Raw genomic sequence first — 12,935 nt, 5'->3', positions numbered from 1 at the left:
AAGATATAGAGAACACACAAATATCTATTTTTAAAAATTGTGGTCAGATCCGTAGAGATTTATCTCAACCATTCATTTTTATCTTTTCTTATCAGTGTATGTTTGCAATAGAAATCCTCCCTGTTGCCACAATCTTTCTGTTTCCTGTCTGTCTTTTATGTTGCTGTTTAAATGTATTTATGCTTTGGGTTTCTTACATAAAGAAACCACGCAATATTTACACTTCTTTGTCTGATTTATTTCACTTAACATTGTGGTCACAAGCTGCATCCATTTTCCTAAAAACTACTCAAATTTATCCCTCTTGCACTGGAAGAGTACTCCATGTGACCACATTTAAGTTCAGTGTCATTACATACCTTCATGTCATTGTGTAGCCGTCGCGATTGTCCATTTCCGTTACTTCACACTGTGTCCGATGCCTGCCACCTGTAGGTGTGGTTTTTGTTGAATGAATAAATGGGTCAAATTGTTAACTGAAAATTGCCACTGCTGTCCTTAGGCCACAAAGTTTTAAAATTAGGTAATTGATTCTATGATTTCATGTGACTATCAGATGTTTTCCTAATAAAATTTGTATTTTAAACATTTGTGTGATAATTTGTACTGCATTTCTGTATCATTCACATTTATTTATTTTTTTCTGTATTTTAGGGAAGCGTCTACAGGGTGTTGAGGATCTCACTACTAGACTGGACTTGTAGTGATTCTCTTGTTTACAGCCTCCGAAGTGCTGGGATTACAGGCATGTGTTACCACACCCAGTCTCAATTGCAGTCTAAGCACGCGGCATGGCAGGGCCAGGGGTCTCACTTTATATTTGGAGGGGCAGATGAAAGATCATAATTCTGAGGCATTGAGTATTATCAGAAAATAAACATTCATTTTTTTTTAAACAAAGGTACAGGCCCACTTTTATGCATCTTTTTTTTTTTTTCTTTATGTATTTGGTACAGGGTCTCACTACGCAGGTTGGACTTGTGAGCCTCCTGTTTTCAGCCTCCCCAGCGCTGGGATTACAGTTGTGCGATACCACACTGGGACTTGGGCAGGGCCAGCACGACATTCGGGACTGGGGATAGAACCGTGGTCCTTGTGCTTGCTAAAGCAGGTGCTTAATCCACTGAGCTATCTTGCCAGGCCCTGTAGCTACTTTTCAATAGTTTAAATCTTAGAGTGGAACCACATCGAAAGGGCCCTGTGTCCAGGCCTTTGTAGGAAGTAGCTTGGGAATTTCCTCTGAACCCTTCCGCTGGCACATGTCCCCTGTCCCCAGATGACTCTGGCTTTGTCCAGTTTGCTGCCGAGAGTCACAGTGTCATGCTTTCCTGTGTGCACGAAAGCGCATCACCTGGTCAAGTAGACACCAGTCCCATCTGAGGCATAAACGCCTTGCTTTTGAAGTACCGCACACACCCTTCAGTCTTGAGGGCCGCTGGCAGGCCAGCACCAGCAGGCACCCTGCAGCCTCCACTCAGCTTTTTCTGACTTCTCCCCCCAGGAAGTGTCTCAAGCTCCAAGGTGGAAAAATCACATTAAATATCTGTAAATCATACCAATTTTTTGATTAAAATTTCCATCAATGTCAGAAAATACAATTATTTTATCAAGATGAGGCTCCTTTGGTAGGAACCATCAACAACTCAAGGATTCATGATATTTTAAGAATACTTTTGCCTTTTAAGAGTTACTTTAAAAGCGTTGCTACAACCATCACTAAAACCACATTTGAACTAGACTAGTTTTTAGTGATTTATCCAATAAAGTGAAACTGGGATGGGGAAGGAAAGGAGAAAAAAGAATAGACAGATACATAGAATTATACTAATTTATCTTCATTCATTGAAAAGGTTTGTACTAATACTTGGAGAATTAAATGCCTACGTATTTACCTCTGAGTAGGTAAAGATAACAATATACAATGTATTAACCATTGTTATTCCTATTACCTTCTTTGGAAATTTTGTTTTATTTATTTTTGTATTTTAGTAAGGGTCTACAGCGTGTTCAGGGTCTTACTACGTAGATTGGACTCGTAGTGATTCTCCTGTTTTCAGCCTCCCAAAGAGCTGGGATTATAGGTGTGTGCCACCATGCCCAGTCTCAATCGCCTTCTCAGCGTGCCCCGGGGATGGGGCTGGCAGGGCACGCTAGGGATCAAGCTCCGGCCGCTGTGTCTGCCTAAGCAGGAGCTTTAACCCGCTGAGCTATTTGGCTAGCCCTTGTTTTATTTTGAAAATTAAAAAAAACACTAAAAATAATTTTTAATCAAAATGAGTCTTTGGTTTGCATAGTCCTACAGTCACAGATTTTTAAAGAAATAGCCCCTATATTTGTACCTCACAGTATTGAAAGAAATAAATTTTCTTCAGTTTCAAGAGATGTTTTCAAAATAGAATTCATTTAAATAAGATGAACTAGACAATCATAGCTTAGTGACATAACGTTTCTCCACAGTGTCACAAATGAAGTACAGGAAATGCTTAATGAACTGTTCGAACTGTTTTGACAGAAGCCTTTCCACAGAACAGTTACTTTTCTGTGCTTAATATGCCTCAAATTCCCTTGGACCTGGAATCAGGTTAGAGCCATGTGGGCTGTCTTTGCATCTTTTACCTTCCTAAGCAAACATGCTTTCCAGATGACAGGGCTGTAGTGAAGTAGCCCTGCCATTTGTCATCCGTGCTGGGTTCTTTGAGAGTGACAGACTCGACAGCCATCTCCTTGTGAAACAGGGCGGGCGCTGGGCAGACCAGAGTGTGTAATGGATCTCTCTGGACTTTAGACTTAACAGAAGACTGAGCACATTGAATACCTGTCAGCTTTTGATAATTCTGGTAAACCCAGTACTCCAGATACCCTGCATAGAATCCAAACCAGAAAGCACAATCCTATACCCAAAGGTGCTCTTAAGATTTGCTTTATAAAAATTCTATATTTCATCTTACTCTGGGATCTGCATTTTCATTTAATATTTTGTGAATATATTGGTACATTTCTATGACATTAATATTTCTTCTATTATAATTTTTTTTTTCCAGAACCGGGGATTGAACTCAAGCCCTTGTGCTTGCCAGGGAAGCACTTATTCCACTGAGCCATCTCCCCATCCCCTTCTATTATAATTTTTTTCCTTCTATTATAATTTTGATGTTATGTGATATTATATAGATGCCATTTCATTTAACTTTATTACTGGACACTTTTTTTGGTGTTGAAAATCAGACTCAGAACCTTTTGCATACCGGACAGGTACTGTACCGCTGAGATATATCCCTGATCCACTAGGTTATTTTGGGTTTCTCACTATAGCATTATAGAAATCCTTCAATGAACATTTTTTTTCAGCTTTCTTATGTGTATAATTAGTAGGATAAATTCCTACAATTGGAGTGGCTGGGTCAAAGTGTGCATAGACTTTGAAGACATGTTGCTAAGCGTATTTTTAGGGCCCAGATATCGCTGGATATAATAATGATATTGGGTGTTTTTGGATCTTGAAATACTAGCTTCTCAGAGAATAAAATTATTTTGTATAAACCCATGTTGCCTTTAGTTGCTGAGAGTCGTGCTTGAGTGGCCTGCATGTTGTCAGGATTGGCATGAATGTGTGGGATGAGGTCACGGTCCTGGAAAGAACCTTGGCTGGGCGGAGATCAGTTCAGCCTTGGTTTTGCTATGGAAGAGTGGTGAGAGCCTCAGGAAGTGACCAAGACCCACCTCTTCGGCCAAGGGGCTGTCTTTTCTCCATCTCCCCAGGTTCCCTTTTCTGTCGTAATATGGTTTGGACCTAGAATGTCTCCCAAGTCACCCAGGTTCTGAAGGCTATTGGATCAGAGAAGCATATCTTTCATCCACTGAGTTCACAGCTGTTGGCATGCTGGGATGCAGGGACAGGTTGCAGAAGACAACTCGCTGAGGCTGTGACCTGGTGGGTAGCTTGTCCCGGCTCCCCCTCCCTCTCTCTGACTGCTTCCTGGCTGCTGTGGTGTGAGCAGCTCTCCTCTGTGCCCTTTGTGGCTTGGAGCCATGGGCTGGATCCTGTGGAAACTGAGCCATAATAAGCTCTCCTTGAAGTTGTGGGTGTTGAGTGTTCTGTCCCCATCACTGGGAGCAGATGAGCACCTTCTGCCAGGCAGTGGCCCTGGGCCGAGTGGGCTGTGGATGGGCAGTGGAAGGAAGATTGAGTAAGATGTGTTGATAACCTGGTCTCCACTCCATAGGTTCAGATGAACAGGTGTTTGGTGGGGGCTAATATGTGCCAGGCACACACAGAGATGGTCCCCATGCTTCTGTAGAGCTAGCAGTGCTGTGAGAGGGAGTTTCCTTGCTCAAGACTCCTCCACCATTCGGTGATTGCCCTGTGGTTCTATGGGAACTACCCCTTTCCTGTTACAGGCAGATGGGGTGAATGTCAGGCAAATCCCTGGCCCTTGGCCAAGAGCTGGGCACACTGAGGTCTGTTCAGTGGACTCCAGCTGACTTGTGCTGATGGACAAAGACTGACACTGAGGGATGAAGACTGGTCACTTGGAACCCAAGGAAGCTGTTTCTTCCTGCTCCCAATTCCTACTAGTACTGCCCGGAACTCCAAGAATTTATAAGCATTTTGTCATGTTCTAAGTGTCCTGTTTATGAGCTTAACTTGCCTGAGTGAGGCTGCAGTGCTTGAAGCAACAAACCCTAACTAGTAGCATATGCTGCTAGTCAAAGGGCACCCTAAATTCCTCAATATTATCAAACCTGGGGAAAAGTTTACTGTCTGCATTTTAAAAAGACATCAGAAAGGAACCACTGGGGGGGCTGGAGAGATGGCTCAGTGGTCTAAAGCACCTACTTGAAACAAGCTTGGCAAAGCACAGGGACCGCGGTTCGATCCTCCACCACCACATGCCAGCCAGCCCCGCCCCCTGGTGGGCTGAGCTGGCCACACACACAATAAATAAATGTAATAAAAATAAATAAATAATTTAAAGAAAGGAACCACTGGAATGCTGAAAGTAAGAGGGGTAGAGGTGATTTACTGTTGTGCCCAGCAGTTACATTTCTGAGCTCAGTGGATATGATAAATTATGTTTAGAAGAATGAACTGAGGGCGTTTGTCCTCAAGGACCTGGAGTGCTCTGAAGATGAAGGTTTTTGGCTTTGTACCATATCACCAGCGAGGATGGGTTGAGAGTATGAGTTGTCAGCGGGGAAATTCCATTTATTTATTTGGCAGAACCGGGGATTGAACTCAGGCCCTTGAGCTTGCCAGGCAAGTGCTTATTCTACTGAGCTATCTCCCCAGCCCCAGAAATTCCATTTATCACAACATTTTGATCACTGAAAAATGACTTTGGGCAAGGTTTTAGGTTACTTTCACTTGGTAATCTAGCTTTATTTATTTTTTCTTTGTCTTTTTGAGACAGGGTTTCACCATGCACTTCAGGCTGACCTTGAACTCACAGTGATCCTCCTGCCTCAGCCTGCCCAGTGTTGGGATTACAGGTGTGAGCCACCATGCTGAGCTGAAAATCTAGCTCTAATAATCTGGAAGTCTTCCATTGGAGACAATCTAAAAGTGGCCAAGGGATAGGAAGTAGAGCGAAATGACTTCCTGGTAGACTTAAGTGACTTTGGGTAGATATAGGGCAAGGTGAGGTCTGGTGTGAATGGCAAACAGGTTTCTCACAATCTCTTTTGAAATGTTTACATTTATCATTTAGTGTATACAGTTTGCAAATATTTGGGAGACTTTTAAAAAAAATTTTATTTATTTATTTTGTGTGTGTGTGGCCAGCTCAGCCCACCAGGGGGCGGGGCTGGCTGGCATGTGGTGCTGGGGGATTGAACCGTGGTCCGCGTGCTTTGCTTAGCTTAGCTTGTTCTAAATAGGTGCTTTAGACTACTGAGCCATCTCACCAGCCCGCTTGGGAGACTCTTATTTTTATTTTAGAGCTATTGGTATTTTAATTTTTTAAACTTTTAATGTGACCTGTATTTTAACCTTGCCTTTTCACCATGAAGAATATTAAAAAAAAAAGTAACTGTAAGATCAGGGCCTTAGAGCTGATCCCCGTAATGAAAGTCTTTGGAGTCTTTTGTGGGGATCACAAACCTATGCTAGGGATAGATTTAGGATCCCTGACAAGCACTAGACCTGTTTACAGGAGAGGGTGCAATTCGGAGTCACAAGATCTGAGTTCTTGTCTGGGAGTTGGAATTCATTAATGGTGTAATTCTGGGCGAGCCTGTCTGAATCCCATAATGTATGGGTAGGACTAGCTTCGTGGTTTTTCTTCCCTAGTTTCACGGTGAGAGTAGCCAAAGAGGCTTAACAGCGTTTCAGTAGGAATCTTTGGTGTGTGGTGGTGTAGCAGCAAAACTGAATCCCAAAGGAACGACATCTGACGCCCGACACCCAAGGAAGTCAGGAGGCAGTGAACAGTTGAATTTTACACCAGTGGTCCCTGCTGGAATAACTTCCAACAAAAGCCAAGTGGTGAGTGTCTGTGAGCCAGCATTTTTTTTTTTTTTTTTTTTTGTACAAGGGGATCAAACTCATGACCTTTCACTCCTCAGGCAGGCATTTATTCCACTGAGCTATCTCCCTGGCTCTAACCAGTGTATTTATATGAGGCATAAACAGGGTTACAGGGGCAGGACAGGACAGCCTGGCAGTTTTCCTGATTAGCTAGCAGGGTGAGCTCATTAGTTACAGGGCTAGATTAATGGCCACAGAGCTTGGTGCAGTCAGGTTGGGTTACACTCTCATGGATACAGGGGTCGAGGAAGCAACTCCAGAGCCATGAAACAGTTCTGCAGCTGGAAGCTTCAAAGAGAACAAAGTTTTAAAAAGAATAATTTTTCCTACTACAGTTTTCCCTTTTGCTGGGATAGTTTTTAAAAGTCCCCCCACAATCTTGTGGAACAGTGGTGCGCAGCATGGTGTTGCGCTCGTAATCCCAGCACTCAGGAAGCTGAGGCAGGAGGATCACCAAGAGTTCAAGGTCAGCTGGATGCCAGGCAGGCACCACCATACCTGGCTACACAGATTCTAGGTTGCCCTCCAGAGTTCGTGCTGGGGTGGGGGTTGGGGGGCGGCCTGCAGTGGGCCCCAAGTAAGTGTCTCTAACAAGTTTCCTGCCAACGCTGATGCTACTGGTCCTGGGACTTGGAGAAACACTGCCTGAGATAATCTCAAAATTCCTTCCTTACTCTATTTTTAGGGTTCTAAGATAAAATTCTGATTTGGGAATATTATATCACCTTTTTGTATTATTATTATTATTTTTTAAGTCATTGTACATTTCTGTCATTTGGGGAAAGGTGAACCCCTTTTATGTGTTGGGTCAGAGACTCACGTCCCAAGGAACTAAGTAAATAAGTAAGGATTCTGTTGCCCCTCAGGACTCTGGGTGGATCAATTAGATTTTTTCAGGCTAGAACCCAGGTAGGGGTAATTTTCAAAGCTCTTGCAAGTGACTCCAGTGCGCGGCCAATGCTGAGAGATGCTTCACAGGGGACAACTACGTTGCACTTCAAGACACTTGCATGAAAGTAACCTTACATTTTAGCTTGCATATACATTTTCTATGTAGATCACATGTCCCAGAGAAAAATTTGCCTTAGTTTTGACTCTATCTCACTTGAGGCTAATTGCTAACATGGGTAGCAAGAGCTAGAAGTTTCTAAAAAGTTTATCTCCAGTGAGAGTTAGAGGTAAGATGAGAGGAAACACAGAAAAACAAAAACCAGGATTTTATGTAACAAGCCCTAATAGCAGCTGACATTTTGCTTCCCCGGGATCTTTCTGAGTCATTTCTTTCTGCTCTGGTGCCTGGGCCCCAACTTCTCCGTGGGCTGAACAGAGGTTTAGGTCTCTTAGGACTCTCGTCAGCTCATTTCCAACCAACTGTGACTATAGTCTTAAAAAAAAAAAGAATATTCAAAATCTATGGGGAATGTTGATGACTTGAGATTATTATGTTGAGTTTTTTATTGTGGTAAAATATAAGTAACATAAAACTGACCGTTGTAGCCATTTTCAGTGACATAAAGTACATTTACAGCATGGAGTAGCTGTCACCACACTCCACCTCAGGACCTTCTCATCTCCCTAAACTGTGACTCTGTATCAATTAAAAATGAAAACGCCCCTCTCCACAACCCCTGGCAACTGCTATTTTCTCTCTTTGTGGATTTGCCTGTTCTAGCCACCTCATATATGTTTTTTGGGGGAATGGGGGTGCCAGAGATGGAACTCGGGACTTTGTGCTTGCCAGGCAAGGGCTTACTCCACTGAGCTCTTCCCCAGCCCTATCCACCTCGTATAAATGGAATCACACCGCGCCTGTCCTTTCCTGTCTGGCTCATTTACTTAGCAGGTCTTCCAGGCCAGCCAGAGATTGCTTTTGCTCAGACACATCCATGGCGGTATGCATTTAGCTGTGCCCTTAGAAACTGCGTTCTCCTACTTGCGCAGCCCGGAGATGGGGAGTCGCTGTGAGCCTTCCCTCTTCTCCTGACATCAATTTCCCAATGCAGCTTCATGATTCTACCTCTTATAAAGCTCCCCAAGTCCTCCTTTCTTCTCACTGAATCAGCCTTATTTTAGACCTTTCTGCTTACCTGGATCAGTGTTGGAGCTCCCAACCAGGCTCCCTGGTTATCTGTCATCAGCCTTTAGTTCACTAATTGATTAAAAAAATACAGCATGATCATTTCTTCAGGTAGCCTCTTCCAAGAATCTTTCACAGAGCCACTTGAACCATTTGTTGCAAATATACTTGATTTTATTTTATTTTATTTTATTTTTTATTTTTTTTTTAATTTTATTTATTTATTTATTTATTTATTTATTTATTTATTAGAGAGAGAGAGAGAGAGAGAGAGTGGTGTGTGTGTGTGGCCAGCTCAGCCCACCAGGGGGCGGGGCTGGCTGGCATGTGGTGCTGGGGGATCGAACCACGGTCCCTGATGCTTTGCTAAGCTTGTTCTAAGTAGGTGCTTTAGACCACTGAGCCATCTCTCCAGCCCCTTGATTTTATCCACAAATGTTGCAAATGAACTTGATTTTGCCTTCCAGAGTCCTGTTTTTCTTTACCCATTCACTATTTCTCAGGAAATGGTGGAATAAAATTTAAAACTTTTCACAGGTTACATCAAGGGTTCAAAATAAGAGGAAAACTAACAATGACGAATTTAGGACAATAAAGAGCTTGGGAGTAGAATTAGAGAAATCTAGCTTTGCAACTGTAGTTCATATAGGAGAAGAACACACCCTGAGTTTATTTATCCACCTGCTTGACACAGGTTAGCAGTGTGATAAGGCTCCTTGTAAAGCTAGCCACCTTTTAGACTAGACTAATTTTAAAAAGTCCTGATCGTGGACCATAATGTTCACTATACTCTGGACTAAGCATTGTCTTCAGCTCCATCTAAGATGAATTCCATGAAGACTATAGAGAAATTAGAGGGCATGTGCAGAGCAGTGGTTCTGAGCCTGGCAGCTTGACCTGTGTGTGTGTGTGTGTGTGTGTGAGAGAGAGAGAGAGAGAGAGAGAGAGAGAGAGACAGAGAGAGACAGAGACAGAGACAGAGACAGAGACACAGAGACAGAAAGACAGACAGGGGCACAGACAGAAAGAGACAGAGACACACACACACACACACACACACACACACACACACACACACACACACAGAACAGAGACGGACAGAGAGAGATTCCCAGGACCCAGCCCTAGGAATTTTCCTCTGGCCCAGATGCACAGCTGCAAGGCTTGGGCTGGGTACCACTGATGGAGGCCATGACCCACATGGTCTTGGAAGATTGCAAAGGAAGCTGTTCTTAGCTTAGAGAGCGAGAGCTATGAGAGATGGGAGTGTTTCCAAGAGCTGAAGGGCTGCTGTGTGTTGGTCGAGGTGGCAGGGAGAGAGGAGGCATGCCGTGTTTGGGGAAGCTTGAGGAAGAGCTCAGTTACACCGGAGCTGTCTGGCTCTGGAGCAGGCTGCTCTCAGGAAGGCTGAAGAGGACCCGGGCATCAGGGATTCTGTGGGGAGGTACTTCAAGCTGTAATGTTTAAATCACCTGGGGATCTGTTTGGTCTGGGTTGCTAAAACACAATACTTATGTAATAAGGATAACATACAAAATAAGGAGGCTTGTTTTGACTCATGATTCTGGTGGCTGGCGCAGAGCCAGAGGCTGACGAAGTGCCAACATCTTGGCAAAGTTTTCCCTGGCTGCATCACAGCAACGTGGAGAGGCAGAAAGAGACCCGGCTGTGTGCAGCGGGGGACTGGGACAGGAGCCAAGCTCCAACTACCAGGCTCTTCCTCTCCTTTTCCTTTCCCTTCCCTCTTTCTGGTAGTGGAGGTCGAACCCAGGGGCACTCTACCACTGACCTACATCGCCAGCCCTTTTTATTTTGAGACAGGGCCTCATTAAGCTTTCCAGGCTGATTTGGAACCTGTCATCCTCCTGCTTCAGCATTCCTTGGGCCCCGCTTAAACCATATGCCTACCACAGCAGGTTCTCTGTAGATGTAGATTCTGACTTAGTGGGTTGGGTGTAGGATCTAGAGCTTGTATTTCTAGCAAGCGCCTGAACCGCTCTGACTGTGAGCCCCATGTGCAGCAGAAGGCCGTGGTGGTTGCCAGCCCTGGTGGGACAGATGACCTTGTGATCTCTTGGGTCACAGGGCACATTTGGCAAAGGTTAATTTTTGGCAGAACCAGAGATTGAACTCAGGCCCTTATGCTTGCCCGGGAAGCACTTATTCCATTGAGCCATCTATCTCCCAGGCAGCAAAGGTTAATTAAAAGGAAATGGAGGAATCCTCTATGAAAACCACACTGGAAGTCTTCAAAACTCTCAGCTTAGAACATGCTCTACTTTGTTTAGTTGAATTCTTCCATTTTTCTAGGTAGTAGAGATAAGTCATTGAAAGTGTGAACTCCTAAAGTTCTTCATACTTCTTGTCCCTGCCTTCACTAGGACTGTGAGCTGGAGGAGTGGCACCTTCGTGAGCCTCAACTTCCTCATCCCTAATAACCAGCCCCTCCTTGGGCTTGTGTTACTCTGTGGACAAGGTTTGGCATAGATGTGCACTGCCCATTACTATTTTTACTAGTTATTAATAAGTTACTAGTTGTGGTAGATTAACTAATGGCCAGTGTAAGTGGGAGCATCCAGCTCAACTGAGTCAGTGGGGTTCTGGATGTGGAAGACTCCACCTGAGGTTTGCTGCCAGTGGCATAAAAGGAGAACAGAAGGGAAGGTGCGGGCTGCTGATATCCCAGGAGAAGCTTTGTTGTGGCTGGCTTTCCTGATAGGAACTCAGCTGTTCCCATCATTGGAGGAGCCCGGGTTCTCGCTGTCATTGAGGACGGCTGTGGTTCTCTTTGGGGGAGCTCTGGTCCTTACCCTGAGCATCTCTCCCTGACTCCGGTGCAAGCCCCACAGCCTGCCTGCACACATCCTTCATCCTGCTGGTGCAAACTTTTTAGCTTCCACCACTGGCCTTTGGGCCTTCCCAGTGCAGATCCTTGATATGGACTTGCATGAGGTACTGCTGTGGATCCAGGCCTTGGCTGGATTTTTTTTTTGGATCTTCAGTGTGTAAACAGATGTTGACAGATCTCTTGTATTTTTTGCATTTGACTTTTTGGGTAAATATAAGATACTCCTATAAATAGATGTGTCTTATATCAAATCTATTCCTTTGTAAACTCTGGCTACAACACTAGTTTAAGCCAGCACCAGCTCTTGCTCCTTACTCTTCCTATCTTCATGGAGAGTTCTGTCAACACCAGGGAGCATATAGCCACTTCTGAAAGCCAGCTCAGATTTCTCCAACATCTGGAAATGCCTTTTTGTTGTGGTTGCATGGTTTAGCCATGAGGATTTTCTTACCTTTACCTTCCCCAAGTAGGAGTGAAATATTTTCTCTATTTATTTTGACCAAAATGAACAATTCATGTAGCTTTTTTTTTTGAGTTAGGTTTTTACTAATGTAGCCCAGGCTGGCCTTGAATTCTCGGGGATCCTTCTGCTTCTGCCTCCTGAGTGCTAGGATTACAGACATGAGTCACCCCGCCCCCTGCTGAATGTAATGTGTGGTTTCCAGAACCACTTTCCAAATGTGAATGTTACAGTGGAGGCTGTTTGGGTCCCCCAGTCTCCACTCCTCTATTTTCCTCTCATGTACCCTGGTTGGTTTTCCTTGCAATATTTGCCCATGACTGTATCTAATGCCCCTGGGGAAAGCCAAGCAGCCCTTGCTCCAGCAGGGACTGGCATAGGGGTTCCGCGCTTCCCATTTCTTCCCTAGTGGCTGGTTCAGGATTGGCATGGGGGGATGTTTGCTGAGGGGCATCTGGGAGATATTTCCTTGGCCCATGGAAGTGGCAGAAATTTGTCTCTGTTTCTTCTGGATCTGGTGCTGGGGAGAATCTGTGGAGCCTGGTGCTGCCCTGGATGATGACGCTGGAGGGTATTGGAGCAGGATGGAGCTGGCTTTGGAGCAGGATGCCTGCTGAGCCTCCAAACAACTGTCTGGAAGCTGCTCTTCAGGACTTCATGCAGAGCAAGAGAAGAAGCTTCCTTAATGTTTAAATCATTTTCAGTCATTTTTTTCTGTTACTTTAGCTAAAAGGGTCGTTGCCTGTATTGGTACCTCTTCGCCTCAGCACATCCTACATGCAGCAGGAGAGTGCAGACCGCTGGGGTCATCACGGAAAATGCTTTGACAGGCACATTGTGGTGGGTGTGTAACAGCCACGCTTAGTTTGTAGGAGCATTTCGATTGATCAATCATTAATTTTAATTTTATGAGTTTTGTTATATTAAACAGTGTGTACTTAACAGGAAGATATAGCATCAATAAAATATTAAAATATTAAACTTTTAATATGTAGTGAGTGTTTTTTTTTTTTTAAATTTTATT

General features: G+C 44.2%; 1 pseudogene; it reads left to right on the top strand.

Annotated features, from left to right (window-relative positions):
* Positions 1 to 8,420: 8,420 nt before the first annotated feature.
* Positions 8,421 to 12,935, top strand: part of LOC111813081 — a 16,305-nt pseudogene continuing 11,790 nt past the window's right edge.

Source organism: Octodon degus, unplaced genomic scaffold (genome assembly GCF_000260255.1).
Source record: "Octodon degus isolate 3935 unplaced genomic scaffold, OctDeg1.0 scaffold00001, whole genome shotgun sequence".
Taxonomy (NCBI): Eukaryota; Metazoa; Chordata; class Mammalia; order Rodentia; family Octodontidae; genus Octodon; species Octodon degus.
This window is presented reverse-complemented; position numbering and strand designations above follow the sequence as displayed.